Raw genomic sequence first — 16,965 nt, forward strand, 5'->3', positions numbered from 1 at the left:
AAGGGAAGCTTTGAGGGAGTGGCCAGAGGGGTCTCAGGTCTGTGTGCAGAGCTGTGAGCCATAGCCTGGGGCCTCACTGGCCTTTGCAGCCATGTGCCTAGTCACACCTGGTCACCAGGGCCCTACTGGCATTAACTGCTGAGGTTGTTGGCTGTCAAGCTCATGATCTGTTGCTTCAGCACCTTGAGAGTCTGACGTCTCACCTTCCCACCCCGACTCCTTCATCCCTGCTCCTCTCACCAGCTGACCTGGGAGCACTTCAGCTCTTGCTGGGGTTTTTAGCTCTGCCCATCCTTGGGGTCTTAGCCACATCATTACCTGCCAATTAATCCACCCTAAGGCCTCTGGTTTAGGATCACCTGGCCCCTGGCACAGTGCCCATTGGCCTGTCCATGGCTCTCACCCATGCTACTTTCTGCTTGCCTGGCAGAAGGCGTAAGAGAAGTCTGGGTTTCTGGCACACCATCTGCAAACTGTGGACACCCAGCAGCACTATCTCAGATTCCTCTTTCTCACTGATGCTGCTGTCTGCTCCTAAGCCCTGATCAATGTGAGACTTCTGCCAGAACTGGGCAGTCTTCCAAGCTGGGCCAGGAGAAGTGGGCTTCTAGCCTCCTCCACACTCAGCTGGATATTTCTAAGCCCCTGCCTCAGGGTTAGACCCCCAAAGTAGGAGAATACAGACATGCCCATGCTGACCACTTACCCTACCTCTTTCTCCATGAAATTTATTTTTATCTCCCTGATTCCCATTCTCTCTTTGGGTTTTAGCTTAAAGCTAAGAGAGTCCTTTCCTGGCCTTTCAGATTAGATTGACGGTAAATTTCACAAGGGCAGAAACTGTTTTGTTCATTTCTGATCCTGAGTATCTAACATAGTGCTGGGCACACAGTGCCAGGACATAGAATAGAAACACACAAAAAATTTGTTGAACAAATGTTGTTAATCTGCCTTTACCCTTAATAGACATTAAGGTCAGGAGGCCAACAGTGACATTTTATAAATCCCTCTATTCCCTTATCATGCACGGCTTTGGAGTAAGTTCCTGGCCCTACTATTCATTTATTCAACAAACACTTTTTGAGTGCATACTATGTGCAATGCACTGGGCTTGCAATTGGAGATATACGAGTAAATCCTTTAAAACATTTTTATTAAACACATCCAAAAAACTGATAACATATACATAAAGTGAAAAAAAATTATAAAGTGAACTCCCTCTAAACCTTGGTAATTCCAATGGTAAATCTTTACGTAGTGAGGAAAACAGATTGGAGGGGGACAGAAATAGATACCTGGAGACCACATGGGAGGCTACAGTGGCCTTGGGCAGAGAGATGATGGGGTCTACTGTAGGGTGGTACAGGGAGAAGGAAAGGGAAGGTTGGGCTCAAGAGATATTTAGGTGGAAAACAGTACTTGATAGATTATTACTCACTAGTTGTATGACCTAGATAACCTTTCCGAGCCTCAGTTTCTGCATCTGTAAAATAGGTTAGTAATAACTATAGTTATTTGTATCCCTAGCACAGAGCACAAAGCTTGGTACAAGATGATACATACAAAAATCATAGCTACTGTTGTCCTTGCTGTGGAAGCTTCATAAATGCCGGCAGAATGAATATTCTGTCTTTGGGCTGGAACTCGCTGTCTTTCTCTAAGGAGGAAAATAATATATGATGGTGCCTTTACCGGAACCGGCGCCCATGCTCCCCAGGTAGCGGGACAGGGCGGGCCAGCGCGTCCGGGCCCGGGGTGAGAGTCTAGGACAGCCTCAACCCCTCCCCGGCCCCGCCCACAACCTTGCGAACTCCGCCCCCGGAACCGCGTGCGTCGCCACCGCCCTTGCTGGTGACGTCCGGGCCAAACGGGTCGGGCGGGCTCTGCCGAGCAGTGTGCTTCCGCGGGCTCCGGGGTCGCTGGGGCCTCGTGGCGGGGCGGCTTAACGGGGCTTGGCCCGCTGCCTCCCCTCCCCCGTGCCCTCTTGCGGCGCCCGGCGGGGCTTGCGCTTCAGCCAGAGACCCGGAAAAAGGGTGAGTGTTGGCGGGAGCGGGATGGGACCGCCGGGCGCGCGCTCCGTTCTCCCGGGCATTGTCTGGGCGGGGGCGGCGCGGGCACGTGCACGCCCTTCCCCCACCCCGCCGGACGCGCCGGCACCCTGGTTGAGGGGGGGGAGGTAGGGGGCGGGTGACTGACGAGGGGAGAGGATCCGAAGGAGGAGGCTGGGTCCGGGGTGAGTGTGTGTGCCGGGGGAGTCTCCGCAGCGGGAACCCGGAATTTGGGTGTGTGAGGGGTGTCCTTTTTTAAGGGGCAACGCGCTCTCTGAGGGGGTGGGGGTCGCCTGGGCCCCACTGGCGGGAGCTTTTAGCCTGTTAAACCTGGTGGCCTGCGATGGGATTGGAGACGAGATTTGGCCCCAGCACCGGCAAGTTGTGGATTTATCAGCAAGAATCCTGGAATCTTTCTCCAACCTGTCGGCTTCCCTACCGTCTCCTTCCACCGTGAAGGATGAGTAGGACTTAGAAAGGTTGGAGGATACTCTAGAGATGGTGCCCGGGTTAAAGCACCAGAGGTGTGAGACAGCGCGGGGTGGGAGTGAAAGGCTGCTTTGGTGGGTTGCGGCCAGATTGCAGAAGACAATGAGGTTTATCTCATAACCTTTTTTTTTTCTATTGTGAATGTAATTATGTTGAAAAATAGAAAGTAGAGGGAAAATATCACCAGTAATTCTACAGCCCTGACACCTCATTCTTAGAATTTTGATATTTGTTTGCTCCTGTTTTCTCCTAAGCTTGTAACAGTTGCAGAGTTGTAACTACAATTTTCCATTCCCTTTTCTCCTTAACATGTAAGAATGTAATATTATGTAGTATTCAGCAATATAATTTCCTCTTTCTTAATAAGCAAGTAGTAGGTATTCATCATAGAAAAATTTAAAAATACAAGAAAAATGAGGAAAAGAACCCATAGTTTTACTGTCTAGAGATATTATCATGGAGTGTATATTTTTGGTGTTGTATGTTCTTTCAAAGATAGGAGCAGGTGAAGCCGTTCTTAGGAACTGAGTTTTTATGAGAACCCTTTTGAAGGCTGTAAGAAGGAAAGTAGCATAATCTGCTGGGCGGAGGAAGAGGGCAAGAGCGGAAGCTAGAAGATCGGTTAGTTTACAGTACCTTGGACTAGGTCCATGATTGTGGAGATGGAGAAGAGTAGAAAGATTAACAAATATTTTGGAGGTAGAATGAACAAGACTTGGAAATGGATTGGTGAGAGAAAGGGAGAACTCTTTGCTTTCTGATACTTGTTTTGAGCAACTTCGAGTAGATGGCAGCATTCGCTGAGAAGAATGGAAGAGAGAAATTTGAGGTGGGAGAAATCATGAGTTCTGTTTTGGGTGTATTAAATTTGAAATGTATGTTAGATATGAAGTTGGTATGTTGAGGAAGCAGTTGGATGTACAGGTTTGGAGCTTCCAGAAGAGAACCTAGAGCTGGAGATAAAAATTTGGGAGTACTCAGTATATAGATGATATTCAAAGTTATAGGACTACCTGAGATCACTTAGGGAGAGAGTGTAGATAGAGAAGTGAAAATTGAATGAGCCTCAGGCACTGTAACGCTTGGAGATCTTATGGAGGAAAAAGATTGAGCACAGGACAGAAGAAACAGCCAGCGAGGTAGGAGAAAAAGCCGGAGACTGGTGTCATGGGAACCACGAGAGAGAAGTTTCTGGATGATGGAGGCTTGGTCCGTCAGTGCTTCTGAGATGTTTAATGAGTTGCTCACTTGGATTTGGCGACGCAGAGGTTATTAGTTTGGTCATTGGTATTATTATCCAGAGTTGTAGAAGTAGTAGGAGGTAGAAACAGATGGGAGTAATTGAATGGGAGTGGGAAAGTGAAGACAATGAGTGTGAATTAGAAACAAGTGCCCCTTGTTAAAGACACCTTATTTTCATCTCCCCCCAAACTAAATTTAATAGATGAAAAATTGTGTCTTGTTTAATGTTTCATTCCTTGATTACTAGTATGTTTGAACATTTTTTCACATTTATTGGCCATTTGTGAATTTCTGTTCCTGTCCTTTGTGCGTCTTTTTATTTGTGTTTGTCTTTTCCTGATTGACTTTCTAATTGTCAAGAATTATCTAGATACTAAAAATATGTAGCCTGATACAGAGCTTACAGAATTTTCCCCCTTATGTGTGTCACCATTCCCCACCCCCTGGGAATAAATGAGTTTATTACTTGTGCTCCATCAGGAAGGACGTGGTTAATAATGGAAAAAGCATACTTACCATTTAACTCCTATGTATACTTTTTTTCAGGTGTAGTAAGATACACATAACATAAAATTTACCACTGTAACCATTTTTAAGTGTACAGTTCAGTGGTATTAAATACATTTATATCATTGTACAGCCATCACCACGATCCGTCTCCACAACTCTTTTCATCTTGTAAAACAGAAACTCTAAACTTCTCATTTTCCCTTACGCACAGCTATTGGCAATCACCATTCTGCTTTCTGTCTCTGTGATTTTGACTAGTTTGAGTACCTCATATAAGTGGATTCAGGCAGCAGTTGTCTTTTTGTGACTGGCTTATTTTACTTAGCATAATGTACTGAAGGTTCATCCATGTTGTAGCATATGTCTCAATTTCCTTCCTTTTTAAAGGCTGGATAATATTCCAGTGTATGTATATATCACATTTTATTTTTTCATTCATCTGTTGATGAACAATTGAGTTGCTTCCATCTTTTGGCTCTTGTGAATAATGCTCCTAGGAATGTGGGTGCAGACATACCGGTTTGAGTCCCTGCTTTCAGTTCTTTGGGGGTATTTACACAGAAGTGGAATTTCTGGATCATACAGTAATTCTATTTTTAATTTTTTGAGGAAGTGCCACACTGTTTTCCATAGTGGCTGCACCATTTTATATTCCCACCACCAATGCACGAGGGTTCCAGTTTCTTCACGTGCTTGCTAACACTTTTCTGCTTTTTGTTTTTGTTTTTTCTAAAGTAGCCGTGCTAATGGCTGTGAGGTGATATCTCATTGTGTTTTTGATTTGCACTTCCCTAATATTAGTGATGTTGAATATCTTTTCATGTGCTTATTGACCATTTGTGTATCTTTGGAGAAATGTCAATTCAAATCCTTTGCCCATTTTGAATCGAGTTCTAAGTTTTGTGTTTAGGTCTTTGATCTATTTTGAGTTAATTTTTGTACCTGGCATTAGTTAAGGGTCCAAATTCATTTTTTTGCACATAGATACCCAGTTTTCCTAGCACTATTTGTTGAAAAGACTGTTTTTTCACCATTAAGTGGTCTTGGCACCCTTGTCAAAGATCATTTGAGCATATATGCAAGAGTTTATTTTTGGGCTATTTTATTCCATTGGTCTATATATCTGTATTTATGCCAGTACCATGCTGTTTTGATTACTGTAGCTTCTAGTAAGTTTTGAAATCAGGAAGTGTGAGTCCTCCAGTTTTGTTCTTTTTCAAGATTGTTTTGGTTATTCAGGGTCCCTTGAGATTCCATATGAATTTTGGGATGGGTTTTTCTATTTCTGCAGAAAATGTCATTGAAATTTCAGTAGGTATTGCATTGACTTTGTAGATGGCTTCAGGTAGTATTGACTTTTTAACAGTATTAGGTCTTCCAGTCCATGAAAATGGGATGTGTTACCATTTATTTGTCTTAATTGCTTTCAGCAATATTTTATAGTTTTCATTGTATATATCTTTTACCTTCTTGGTTAGTTCCTAAGTATTTTATTCTTTTTGACTCTATTATAAATGGAAATATTTTTGTAATTTCCTTTTCAGATTGTTCATTGTTTGTGTATAGAAATGTAACTGATTTTTATGTGATGACTTGGTATCCTGCTACTTTGTTGAATTAATTTATTCTACCAGTTTTTTGGTGGAATCTTTAGGGTTTTCTACATATCCCCCCATATTAAAATTCCTTTATTCAATGGATACACTGTAATTTGCTGTGGACTATTTCCAGTTTTTTATTATGAAGTTTTTTATTATATTCTAAATATATAGAAAGTGGAGAACTAATATTTAAGTTGTAGATCTGTTAAGTACAGCCCATGTATGATGTATATCACCAGTCTTGAGAGTATTTCCTTAGGATAGATTCCAAGAAATACTTGATCCTCCTCTTTTCTCATTCACTCATAGAGAATAGAATTCTTCATTGCCATCTCCTTAAATCGGCCCCCACCTCCTTGCTTTTAACTAAACCTGCCCCCCTTTCAGTCTGTTTTCTACACTGCCACTGAATGGAGGGTGAGGGTCAGCATTGGTGCACTTTTCCCTCATAGAAAACAAGACTTATGAAGCAGATTGTTTCTATAGCATCTGTTCTGTGGGAGTTAGAAAAAAATTTTTTGAATGCTGGGGTGCACTTTATGGATGAATTGGAATTTATTTTGATTCTTGAAGGATGAATAGCATTTCAGTAAGCAGAGAGAAGTTAGGGATGAAATGTGAACCCGTTGGAAGGTAATTAGGAGAAGTTCAGGCATGTGAACTTTGATGACTGTAGGCAGGGAGAGGTAGAAGAACTAGTTCTCCTAACCAAGAATTGTTTATTCTGTTTATCTGAAGAGTGAGCTTGGAGTAAGTGTGGGGAGAGACCTGTTATGTGGTGGTAATGAAGGCTGGCGGTGACCAGAATGCCAAGGGGCAGGAGCTTCAACTTTATTCATAATGTTTTTATTTACAGAGTTGTGGATATGTTGGTGATTGTTATTTATTTTGTTTTTTTAAACTAATTTAGTTTATTTGAATGTATACTTATTCGTTGAGACATAATTCACATAAGATAGAATTCACCATTTTTAAGTGTATAATTCAGTGTTTTTTTTAGTATATTCACAAGGTTGTACAACCATTACTACCATCTAATTCCATAACATTTTCATGATTCCAGAAAGAAACCCCATACATATTTGCAGTCAGTCCCAGTTCCCTCCTCCCCTCATCCCCTGGCAGCCACTTTCTGTGTCTATGGATTCACCTGTTTCTGGACATTTCATAGAAATATAATCATGTAACGTGGCCTTTTGTGTCTGGCTTCTTTCACTTAGTTAGCATAATATATTCAAAGTTGATCTGTGTTGTAGCATGTGTTGGTACTTTATTCTTTTTTATTGCTTAATAATATGTTGTATGATTATATCACATTTTGTTTATCCAATCATCAATTGACATTTGAGTTGCTTCCATTTTTTTCACTATTGTGAATAATGTTGTTATGAACATTCACATACATACAAGTTTTTATGTGGACATATGATTTTAGTTCTTTTGAAAGTATACCTAGGTGTGGAATTGCTAGGTCACATAGTAATTCTGTGTTTAACTTTTTGAGGAACTGCCAAACTGTTTTCCACAGCAGTTGCACCATTTTACATTTCCACCAACAATGTATGAGGGCTCCCATTGTGTATTCTTTTTTAATTTTTAAATTTATTTTATTTATTTTTGGCTGCATTAGGTCTTCGTTGCTGCACGCGGGCTTTCGCTAGTTGGGACGAGCAGGGGCTACTCTTCATTGTGGTACCTGGGTTTCTCATCGTGGTGGCTTCTCTTGTTGCGGAGCAAGGGCTCTAGGCCTACAGGCTCAGTAGTTGTGGCTCGCGGTCTCTAGAGCCACAGGCTCAGTAGTTGTGGCGCACTGGCTTAGCTGCTCCGCGGCATGTGGGAGCTTCCCGGACGAGGGCTCAAACCCGTGTGCCCTGCATTGACAGGCGGATTCTTAACCACTACGCCACCAGGGAAGCCCACCATTGTGTATTCTTTATACATTTTTTGACAGTCTGTATTTAATAGCTGTGTGTGTATGTTTAAATTGCTTCATTGAGGCACAATTGGCATACCACAATCTGCACATATATTAAGTGTATAATTTGATAAGTTTTGACATATTTATGCATCTGTGAAAACATCACCACAATCAAGATAGTAAACATATGCATCATCCCCCCAATTTTTCTAATGCCCCTTTGTGATCCTTCTCTCTCCCTTCCCCATCATTGCCCCATACCACAACAACCACTGATCAGGTTTCTGTCACTATAGACTAGTTTGCATTTTGTATAAATGTTACCATTGTAGTATATACTTTTTTCTTAAGCTGACTTCTTTCACTCAGCATCATTTTGAAATTAATTCATGTTGCTGCATGTATTGGTTAATTCGTTTTTATTTTATTTTTTTAAGTTTATTTATGGCTTCCTTGGGTCTTTGTTGCTGCGCACGGGCTTTCTCTAATTGCGTTGAGCGGGGGCTACTCTTTGCTGCGGTGCACGGGCTTCTTATTGCGGTGGCTTCTCTTGTTGTGGAGCACGGGCTTCAGTAGTTGTGGCACATGGGCTCAGTAGTTGTGGCTCGCAGGCTTTAGAGCGCAGGCTTCAGTAGTTGTGGCTCGCAGGCTCTAGAGCGCAGGCTCAGTAGTTATGGCTCACGGGCTTTGTTACACTGCGGCATGTGGGATCTTCCCGCACCAGGGCTTGAACCCATCTCCCCTGCATTGGCAGGCAGATTCTTAACCACTGTGCCACCAGGGAAGTCCCTGGTTAATTCTTTTTTATTGAAGAGTATGTTCTATTGTATGGATATATCGCAATTTGTTTATCCATTCACCTACTAATGGACATTTGGGTTGTTTTTAGTTTTTGACTTACAAATAACATTGCTGTGAACATTTGTGTTTTTGTATGGACATAGGCTTTTATTTCTCTTGGGTAATACCTAGGAGTGGAATGGCTGGGTCATATGGTAGGGAATTTTTAATTTTTTTTAAGAAACTGCCATGCTGTTTTCCAAAGTGGTTGTACCATTTTGCATTCCCACCACCAATGCATGAAAGTTCCAGTTCCACATTCTCTGTAGTTGTGTCTTTTAAGCATATAGAGAAGTAAGAAGAAAACAGAAAGAGACATAAACTCTTTTGGCATTTTCCTCCCCCAAATAATGCATGTACATGGTTAGAAAATTCAAACATTGTAGTCAGGAATAAAATGAAAAGCAAAACCACTACCCAGAGGCAACTGTTGTTAAATCATTTTTTATCCTTTCTTCCAGAAAAACCTACACAGGCATCTACCAGCATATTTTTAGGTTTCTCTGCTCTTTCCCCTAGTTTACACAGAAAGAATCAAAGTATACACACCATCTGCACCTTGGCTTTTTTTCACTTTACAATTTATTTTAGAGGTATTTCCATATCAACACATTCTTTTTAATGGCTACATTGCAGAACATTTTTGCTATATGAAAACATGAATATGTTCCAGTGCAGTTGATACAATAGGGAACTATTTTGAGTATAACGTGAATTTCACATTTGCTCATGCGTGATTTCATCTGCAAGAAATGCTAGGTGAATGCAGAAAACTGCACCTGCTGAATTGAGCCATGGCAAAAATACACAAGCCACACGCAGGCACACACCTCAGACATCCTCCAGCAACCTCAGTTTGCTGTGTTATGAGCCAGACCCATCCACATCTGGTGTTACACTTTTCTGTTGATTTCAGATTAGCCTCCTTACCACTTCAAGGTAACTCAGCAAGCTGTAACTTTTCAATGCCCACTTCCACAAGCAAACTTGAGGCCTTTTTCAAGGCAAACTGCCAAGTTTATTGTAGCACTTAGGTATTTCTTAACCATTTAATGTGTAAAACTGTGCTGCCATTTTTACAATATTAGATGCCTTTTTTTATTTGATTCCCTTTTTTTCTTAATGTCACTGATAAAATTTTTGAGTGTTGGGCTCAAACCCATTTTTCCCATAAGCTTTGTGGTTTCTGTTATGCAATTTTATACAGCATGGTGATTTTTAGGAATGCATATGTCACATTATAGTGGAACTGATTTATTCCATAGTATGAATGTACATAATTTCTTTTAATTTGTTTTGTTTTTAAAAATTATGAAATACATCATATGTATATTAAAGAGCATATATAATAAGGAGGTATGTTTTAAAGAATAATAATAAAGTAGCAAATACCTACTTAGCTATCACCCAGCTTAAGAAATAGATCAGTGGGACTTCCCTGGTGGCACAGTGGTTAACAATCCACCTGCCAACGCAGGGGACATGGGTTCGAGCCGTGGTCCGGGAAGATCCCACATGCTGCAGAGCAACTAAGCCCATGCATCGCAACGAAGAGTAGCCCCCGCTCTCCACAGCTAGAGAAAGCCCGCGCCCATCAACGAAGACGCAACACAGCCATAAATAAATAAATAAATAAATAAATAAAAAATACATAGGAGATCACTAATACTTTTGAACCTCCTTGTGTTCCTCTCGCTGATCATTTTATACCTTTTTTGAATATCTGAAATATTTGATTAAAAAATTAAATTTGAAAGTGTTAACAGTCTGTGCCTCTGGTCTTCCTAATGTTGATTAGGAACTGGTCTTCCTAAGGTTGATTCCCCAGGTGACTGCCTTGCCCTCCTGCAAGTGTACACACAGCATGCACACGCATACTTGGGGAAGGATAATCTGTAAATAGATTTCTGTTTAAGGTTAATGTATAGTGGGTTTGTCATTGTTATTATTTATAATGCCTTTATTGAGCTCTAATTCACATACTATAAAATTCACTCCTTTAAGCTCTTGCAGCTCAATATCAAAAAAACACACAACCCAATCCAAAAATGGGCAGAAGACCTAAACAGACATTTCTCCAAAGAAGATATACAGATTGCCAACAAACACATGAAAGGATGCTCAACATCACTAATCATTAGAGAAATGCAAATCAAAACTACAATGAGGTATCACCTCACACCAGTCAGAATGGCCATCATCAAAAAATCTACAAACAATAAATGCTGGAGAGGGTGTGGAGAGAAGGGAACCCCCTTGCATTGTTGGTGGGAATGTAAATTGATACAGCCAATATGGAGAACAGATGGAGGTTCCTTAAAAAACTGAAAATACAACTACCATATGACCCAGCAATCCCACTACTGGGCATATGCCCTGAGAAAACCATAATTCAAAAAGAGACATGTACCACAATGTTCACTGCAGCTCTATTTACAATAGCCAGGACATGGAAGCAACCTAAGTGTCCATCGACAGATGAACGGATAAAGAGGATGTGGCACATATATACAATGGAATATTACTTAGCCATAAAAAGAAATGAAACTGAGTTATTTGTAGTGAGGTGGATGGACCTAGACTCTGTCATACAGAGTGAAGTAAGTCAAAAAGAGAAAAACAAATACCGTATGCTAACACATATATATAGAATCTACAAAAAAAACAAGGTTCTGCAGAACCTAGGGGCAGGACAGGTATAAAGACAGAGATGTAGAGAGTGGACTTGAGGACACGAGGAGGGGGAAGGGTAAGCTGGCACGAAGTGAGAGAGTGGCATGGACATATATACGCTACCAAATGTAAAATAGCTAGTGGGAAGCAGCTGCATAGCACATGGAGATCAGCTCAGTGCTTTGTGACCACCTAGACGGGTGGGATAGGGAGGGTGGAAGGGAGACGAAAGAGGGAGGAGATATGGGGATATGTGTATATGTATAGCTGATTCACTTTGTTATACAGCAGAAACTAACACACCATTGTAAAGCAATTATACTCCAATAAAGATGTTAAAAAATAAAGAGAGTAAACAATGTAAAAAAACAATTCACTCCTTTAAAGTGTAATACTCGGGGGATTTTTTTGTTTTTTGTTTTTTAGTATATTTACAAAGTTGCGCAACCATCACTGTATCTAATTCCAGAAAAATTTCATCAATAGGTAGATTTTTGTAAATAGGTAGATTTTCTAGATTAGGCAGTGTTGCTAAAGAAAAACCAATTTTCTGAAAAATATCTTATGTTTTAAGGTACTTGTTTTCTTTCTAGAATCTCAGCTCTTGATAGAATGGCATGAGACTTATCCCCATAGGATTGACTGTCAGTTTGAAAGCTCCAGTGAAAAAATCCCTGTTTAGTGAAGTGTGCAAAATTAGGCTTAATTTATATATTCTCAGTGACTGTGGCCAAGAGTTTGACACAATCTTGATCTGGTCCAGTTCCTTTCTTTCCTTTTCAGCCCTTATTTGTAGACAAGTCTTTTTTTTTTCCTCTTTTTGCTTCTCTTGGAAAGGAAACTTTTATGGCTTCACAACTGAAACAACAAGATTGTCATATGCGTCAGAATTATCACTTTAGATAATTCCAGTGATTTTTGTCTGAAAGTGGCTCCAAGGAAGTTACTGGAATGTTACATGGCCTACCTTCTGTCAACTTAAGAAGAATTTACCGTAAATACATCAAAACCTGTAAACTTCCCAGATAGCTCAGTCTGTCTACAAAGAGAATGTTTAAGAGGTCGGGTAAAGGAAGGGTAAACCTACCTAAAGCCAGATCTCCAGTTGTTGCACTAATGGATAGAAGCAGGGCGTTCATAATTTAGAATAGCTGTTTGATCCTAAACTCTTTTTCTTGTTACTTTGTAAGACTGGAGACAGAATACTGTTCTGAATGGATCCTGGGACAGACCTTATATAACAACTTATGTAGTTTTAAGCAGTTTTATTTATAATAGGAAAGTAGGTGTTTTTGGCCTGGAAATATATAATACTTAAATAATGAAACAGTTTTTTTGAGCTAAGCTGTCTAACTGTCCCATTTTGCTCACCTCTTTACATGTCACAATGGGGATGGCCACATCAACCTAGTGGATCACATCAGTTTGATGCAAATGACCAACCTCTATCAGCTTCCCACCATTCTGGTCCAGTGTAAAATTGTGGCTATTTTTATTTAAAAGACCTATTTTTTCCCATACCAGGTGAGTTGAAGAAACAGTGATTGTGTTGGCCGACACAGGGCTCAAACCTGTGTCCCCTGGATTGGCAGGCAGATTCTTAGCCACTGCGCCACCAGGGAAGTCCCAGCATACAGTATTTGTTTTTCTCTTTCTGACTTACTTCACTCTGTATGACAGACTCTAGCTCCATGCACCTCACTACAAATAACTCAATTTCATTTCTTTTTATGGCTGAGTAATATTCCATTGTATATATGTGCCACATCTTCTTTATCCATTCATCTGTCAATGGACACTTAGGTTGCTTCCATGTCCTGGCTATTGTAAATAGTGCTGCAGTGAACATTGTACATGTCTCTTTTTGAATTATGGTTTTCTCAGGGTATATGCCCAGTAGTGGGATTGCTGGGTCATATGGTAGTTGTATTTTCAGTTTTTTAAGGAACCTCCATACTGTTCTCCATAATGGCTGTATCAATTTACATTCCCACCAACAGTGCAAGAGGGTTCTCTTTTCTCCACACCCTCGCCAGCATTTATTGTTTGTAAATTTTTTGATGATGGCCATTTTCTGACCAGTGAGAGGTGACACCTCATTGTAGTTTCAATTTGCATTTCTCTAATGATTAGTGATATTGAGCGTCTTTTCATGTGTTTGTTGGCAATCTGTGTATCTTCTTTGGAGAAATGTCTGTTTAGGTCTTCTGCCCATTTTTGGGTTGGGTTGTTTGTTTTTCTGGTATTGAGCTGCATGAGCTGCTTGTAAATTTTGGAGATTAATCCTTTGTCAGTTGCTTAGTGGGGAAATATTGTCTCCCATTCTGAGGGTTGTCTTTTCGTCTTGTTTATGGTTTCCTTTGCTGTGCAAAAGCTTTTAAGTTTCATTAGGTCTCATTTGTTTGTTTTTATTTCCATTTCTCTAGGAGGTAGGTCAAAAAGGATGTTTCTGTGATTTATGTCATAGAGCGTTCTGCCTATGTTTTCCTCTAAGAGTTTTATAGTGTCTGGCCTTACTTTTTTTTTTTTTTTAACTTTGGGTGTATTTATTTATTTATTTATTTATTTATTTATTTATTTTTGGCTGTGTTAGGTCTTCGTTTCTGTGCGAGGGCTTTCTCTAGTTGCGGCAAGTGGGGGCCACTCTTCATCGCGGTGCGCGGGCCTCTCATTATCGCGGCCTCTCTTGTTGCAGAGCACAGGCTCCAGACGCGCAGGCTCCAGAAGCGCAGGCTCAGTAATTGTGGCTCACGGGCCCAATTGCTCCGCGGCATGTGGGATCTTCCCAGGCCAGGGCTTGAACCCGTGTCCCCTGCATTGGCAGGCAGATTCTCAACCACTGCGCCACCAGGGAAGCCCTGGCCTTACATTTAAGTCTTTAATCCATTTTGAGTTTATTTTTGTGTACGATGTTAGGGAGTGTTCTAATTTCATTCTTTTACATGTAGCTGTCCAGTTTTCCCAGCACCACTTATTGAAGAGGCTGTCTTTTCTCCATTGTGTATTCTTGCCTCCTTTATGAAAGATAAGTTGACCATATGTGCGTGGGTTTATCTTTGGGCTTTCTATCCTGTTCCATTGATCTATATTTCTGTTTTTGTGCCAGTACCATATTGTCTTGATTACTGTAGCTTTGTAGTATAGTCTGAAGTCAGGGAGCCTGATTCCTCCAGCTCCGTTTTTCTTTCTCAAGATTGTTTTGGCTATTCGGGGTCTTTTGTGTTTCTGTACAAACTGTGCAGTTTTTTGTTCTAGTTCTCTGAAAAATGCCATTGGTAGTTTGTTAGGGGTTACATTGAATCTGTAGATTACTTTGGGTAGTATAGTCATTTTCACAATGTTGATTCTTTCAATCCAAGAACGTAGTATCTCTCTCCATCAGTTTGTATCATCTTTAATTTTTTTCATCAGTGTCCTATAGTTTTCCGCATACAGGTCTTTTCCCTCCTAAGGTAGGTTTATTCCTAGATATTTTATTCTTTTTGCTGCAATGGTAAATGGGAGTGTTTCCTTAATTTCTCTTTCAGATTTTTCATCATTAGTATACAGGAATGCAAGAGATTTCTGTGCGTTAATTTTGTATCCTGCTACTCTACCAAATTCATTGATTAGCTCTAGTAGTTTTCTGGTAGCATCTTTAGGATTCTCTATGTATAGTATTATGTCATCTGCAAACGGTGACAGTTTTACTTCTTTTCCTATTTGGATTCTTCTTATTTCTTTTTCTTCTCTGATTGCTGTGGCTAAAACTTCCAGAACTATGTTGAATAATAGTGGTGAGAGTGGGCAACCTTGTCTTGTTCCTGATCTTAGAAGAAATGGTTTCAGTTTTTCACCATTGAGAATGATGTTAGCTGTGGGTTTGTCATATATGGCCTTTATTATGTTCAGGTAGGTTCCCTCTATGCCTACTTTCTGGAGAGATTTTATCATAAATGGGTATTGAATTTTGTCAAAAGCTTTTTCTGCATCTGTTGAGATGATCATATGGTTTTTCTTCTTCAATTTGTTAATATGGTGTATCACGTTGATTGATTTGCATATACTGAAGAATCCTTGCATTCCTGGGATAAATCCCACTTCATCGTGGTGTATGATACTTTTAATGTGCTGTTGGATTTTGTTTGCTAGTATTTTGTTGAGGATTTTTGCATCTATATTCATCAGAGATACTGGCCTGTAGTTTTTTTGTCACATCTTTGTCTGGTTTTGGTATCAGGGTGATGGTGGCCTCATAGAATGAGTTTGGGAGTGTTCCTCCCTCTGCTGTATTTTGGAAGAGTTTGAGAAGGACAGGTGTTAGCCCTTCTCTGAATGTTTGATAGAATTCGCCTGTGAATCCATCTGGTCCTGGACTTTTGTTTGTTGGAAGATTTTTAATCACAGTTTCAATTTCAGTGCTTGTGATTGGTCTGTTTATATTTTCTATTTTTTCCTGGTTCAGTCTCGGAAGGTTGTGCTTTTCTAAGAATTTGTCCATTTCTTCCAGGTTGTCCATTTTATTGGCATAGAGTTGCTTGTAGTAACCTCTCATGATCCTTTGTATTTCTGCAGTGTCAGTTTACTTCTTTTTCATTTTTAATTCTGTTGATTTGCATCTTCTCCCTTTTTTTCTTGATGAGTCTGGCTAATGGTTTATCAATTTTGTTTATCTTCTCAAAGAACCAACTTTTAGTTTTATTGATCTTTGCTGTTGTTTCTTTCATTTCTTTTTCATTTGTTTCTGATCTGATCTTTATGATTTCTTTCCTTCTGCTAACTTTGTGGTTTTTTTTTGTTCTTCTTTCTCTAACTGCTTTAGGTGTAAGGTTAGGTTGTTTATTTGAGATGTTTCTTGTTTCTTGAGGTAGGGTTGTATTGCTATAAACTTCCCTCTTAGAACTGATTTTGCTGCATCGCATAGGTTTTGGGTCGTCGTGTTTTCATTGTCATTTGTTTCTAGGTATTTTTTGATTTCCTCCTTGATTTCTTCAGTGATCTCTTGGTTATTTAGTCGCGTATTATTTAGCCTCCATGTGTTTGTATTTTTTACTGTTTTTTTCCTGTAATTGATATCTAGTCTCACAGCGATTTGGTCGGAAAAGATACTTGATACGATTTCAGTTTTCTTAAATTTACCAGGGCTTGATTTGTGACCCAAGATGTGATCTATCCTAGAGAATGTTCCATGCACACTTGAGAAGAAAGTGTAATCTGCTGTTTTTGGATGGAATGTCCTATAAATATCAATTAAGTCCATCTTGTTTAATGTGTCATTTAAAGCTTGTGTTTCCTTATTTATTTTCATTTTGGATGATCTGTCCATTGGTGAAAGTGGGGTGTTAAAGTCGCCTACTATTATTGTGTTTTAAATATGTGTGTTTTAAATATCTCCGTTCTGTCTCCGAGATTTTGGATCATCTTTACTATCATTACTTTGAATTCTTTTTCAGGTAGGTTGCCTATTTCGTCTTCATGTATTTGGTCTTGTAGGTTTTTACCTTGCTTCTTCGTCTGTAATGTATTTTTTTGTCGTTTCATGTTTTTTTTGTTTTTTTGATGGGTGGTGCTGTATTCCTGTCTTACTTGTTGTTTGGCCTGAGATGTGCAGCACTGGAGTTTGCAGGCAGTTGGATAGCGCCTGGTCTTGGTGCTGAGGTGAGGA

At 40.0% G+C, this 16,965-nt stretch overlaps 1 protein-coding gene and 1 long non-coding RNA gene across 9 annotated transcripts in view; one reads left to right on the forward strand and one right to left on the reverse strand.

The window, feature by feature from the left end:
• The first annotated feature begins 1,840 nt into the window (after nt 1-1,840).
• Nucleotides 1,841-16,965, forward strand: part of YEATS2 (YEATS domain containing 2) — a 107,903-nt gene continuing 92,778 nt past the window's right edge. For 7 of the 8 annotated variants that reach the window (XR_014262969.1, XM_082459945.1, XM_082459947.1 and 4 more), the window contains exon 1: nt 1,841-2,033. The gene's annotated coding sequence lies outside the window, so the exon portion shown is untranslated. The remainder of the gene's footprint in view (nt 2,034-16,965) is intronic. The other variant, XM_082459946.1, reaches the window with a different exon arrangement.
• On the reverse strand, nt 3,067-16,448 carry LOC309659837. The gene is made up of 2 exons (XR_014262998.1): nt 14,185-16,448; nt 3,067-13,833 (listed from the first exon to the last, which is right to left on the reverse strand). It is a non-coding gene; the product is annotated as an uncharacterized lncRNA (long non-coding RNA).

Source organism: Balaenoptera physalus (genome assembly GCF_965194825.1).
Source record: "Balaenoptera physalus genome assembly, chromosome: 4".
In the NCBI taxonomy this organism is placed as follows: domain Eukaryota; kingdom Metazoa; phylum Chordata; class Mammalia; order Artiodactyla; family Balaenopteridae; genus Balaenoptera; species Balaenoptera physalus.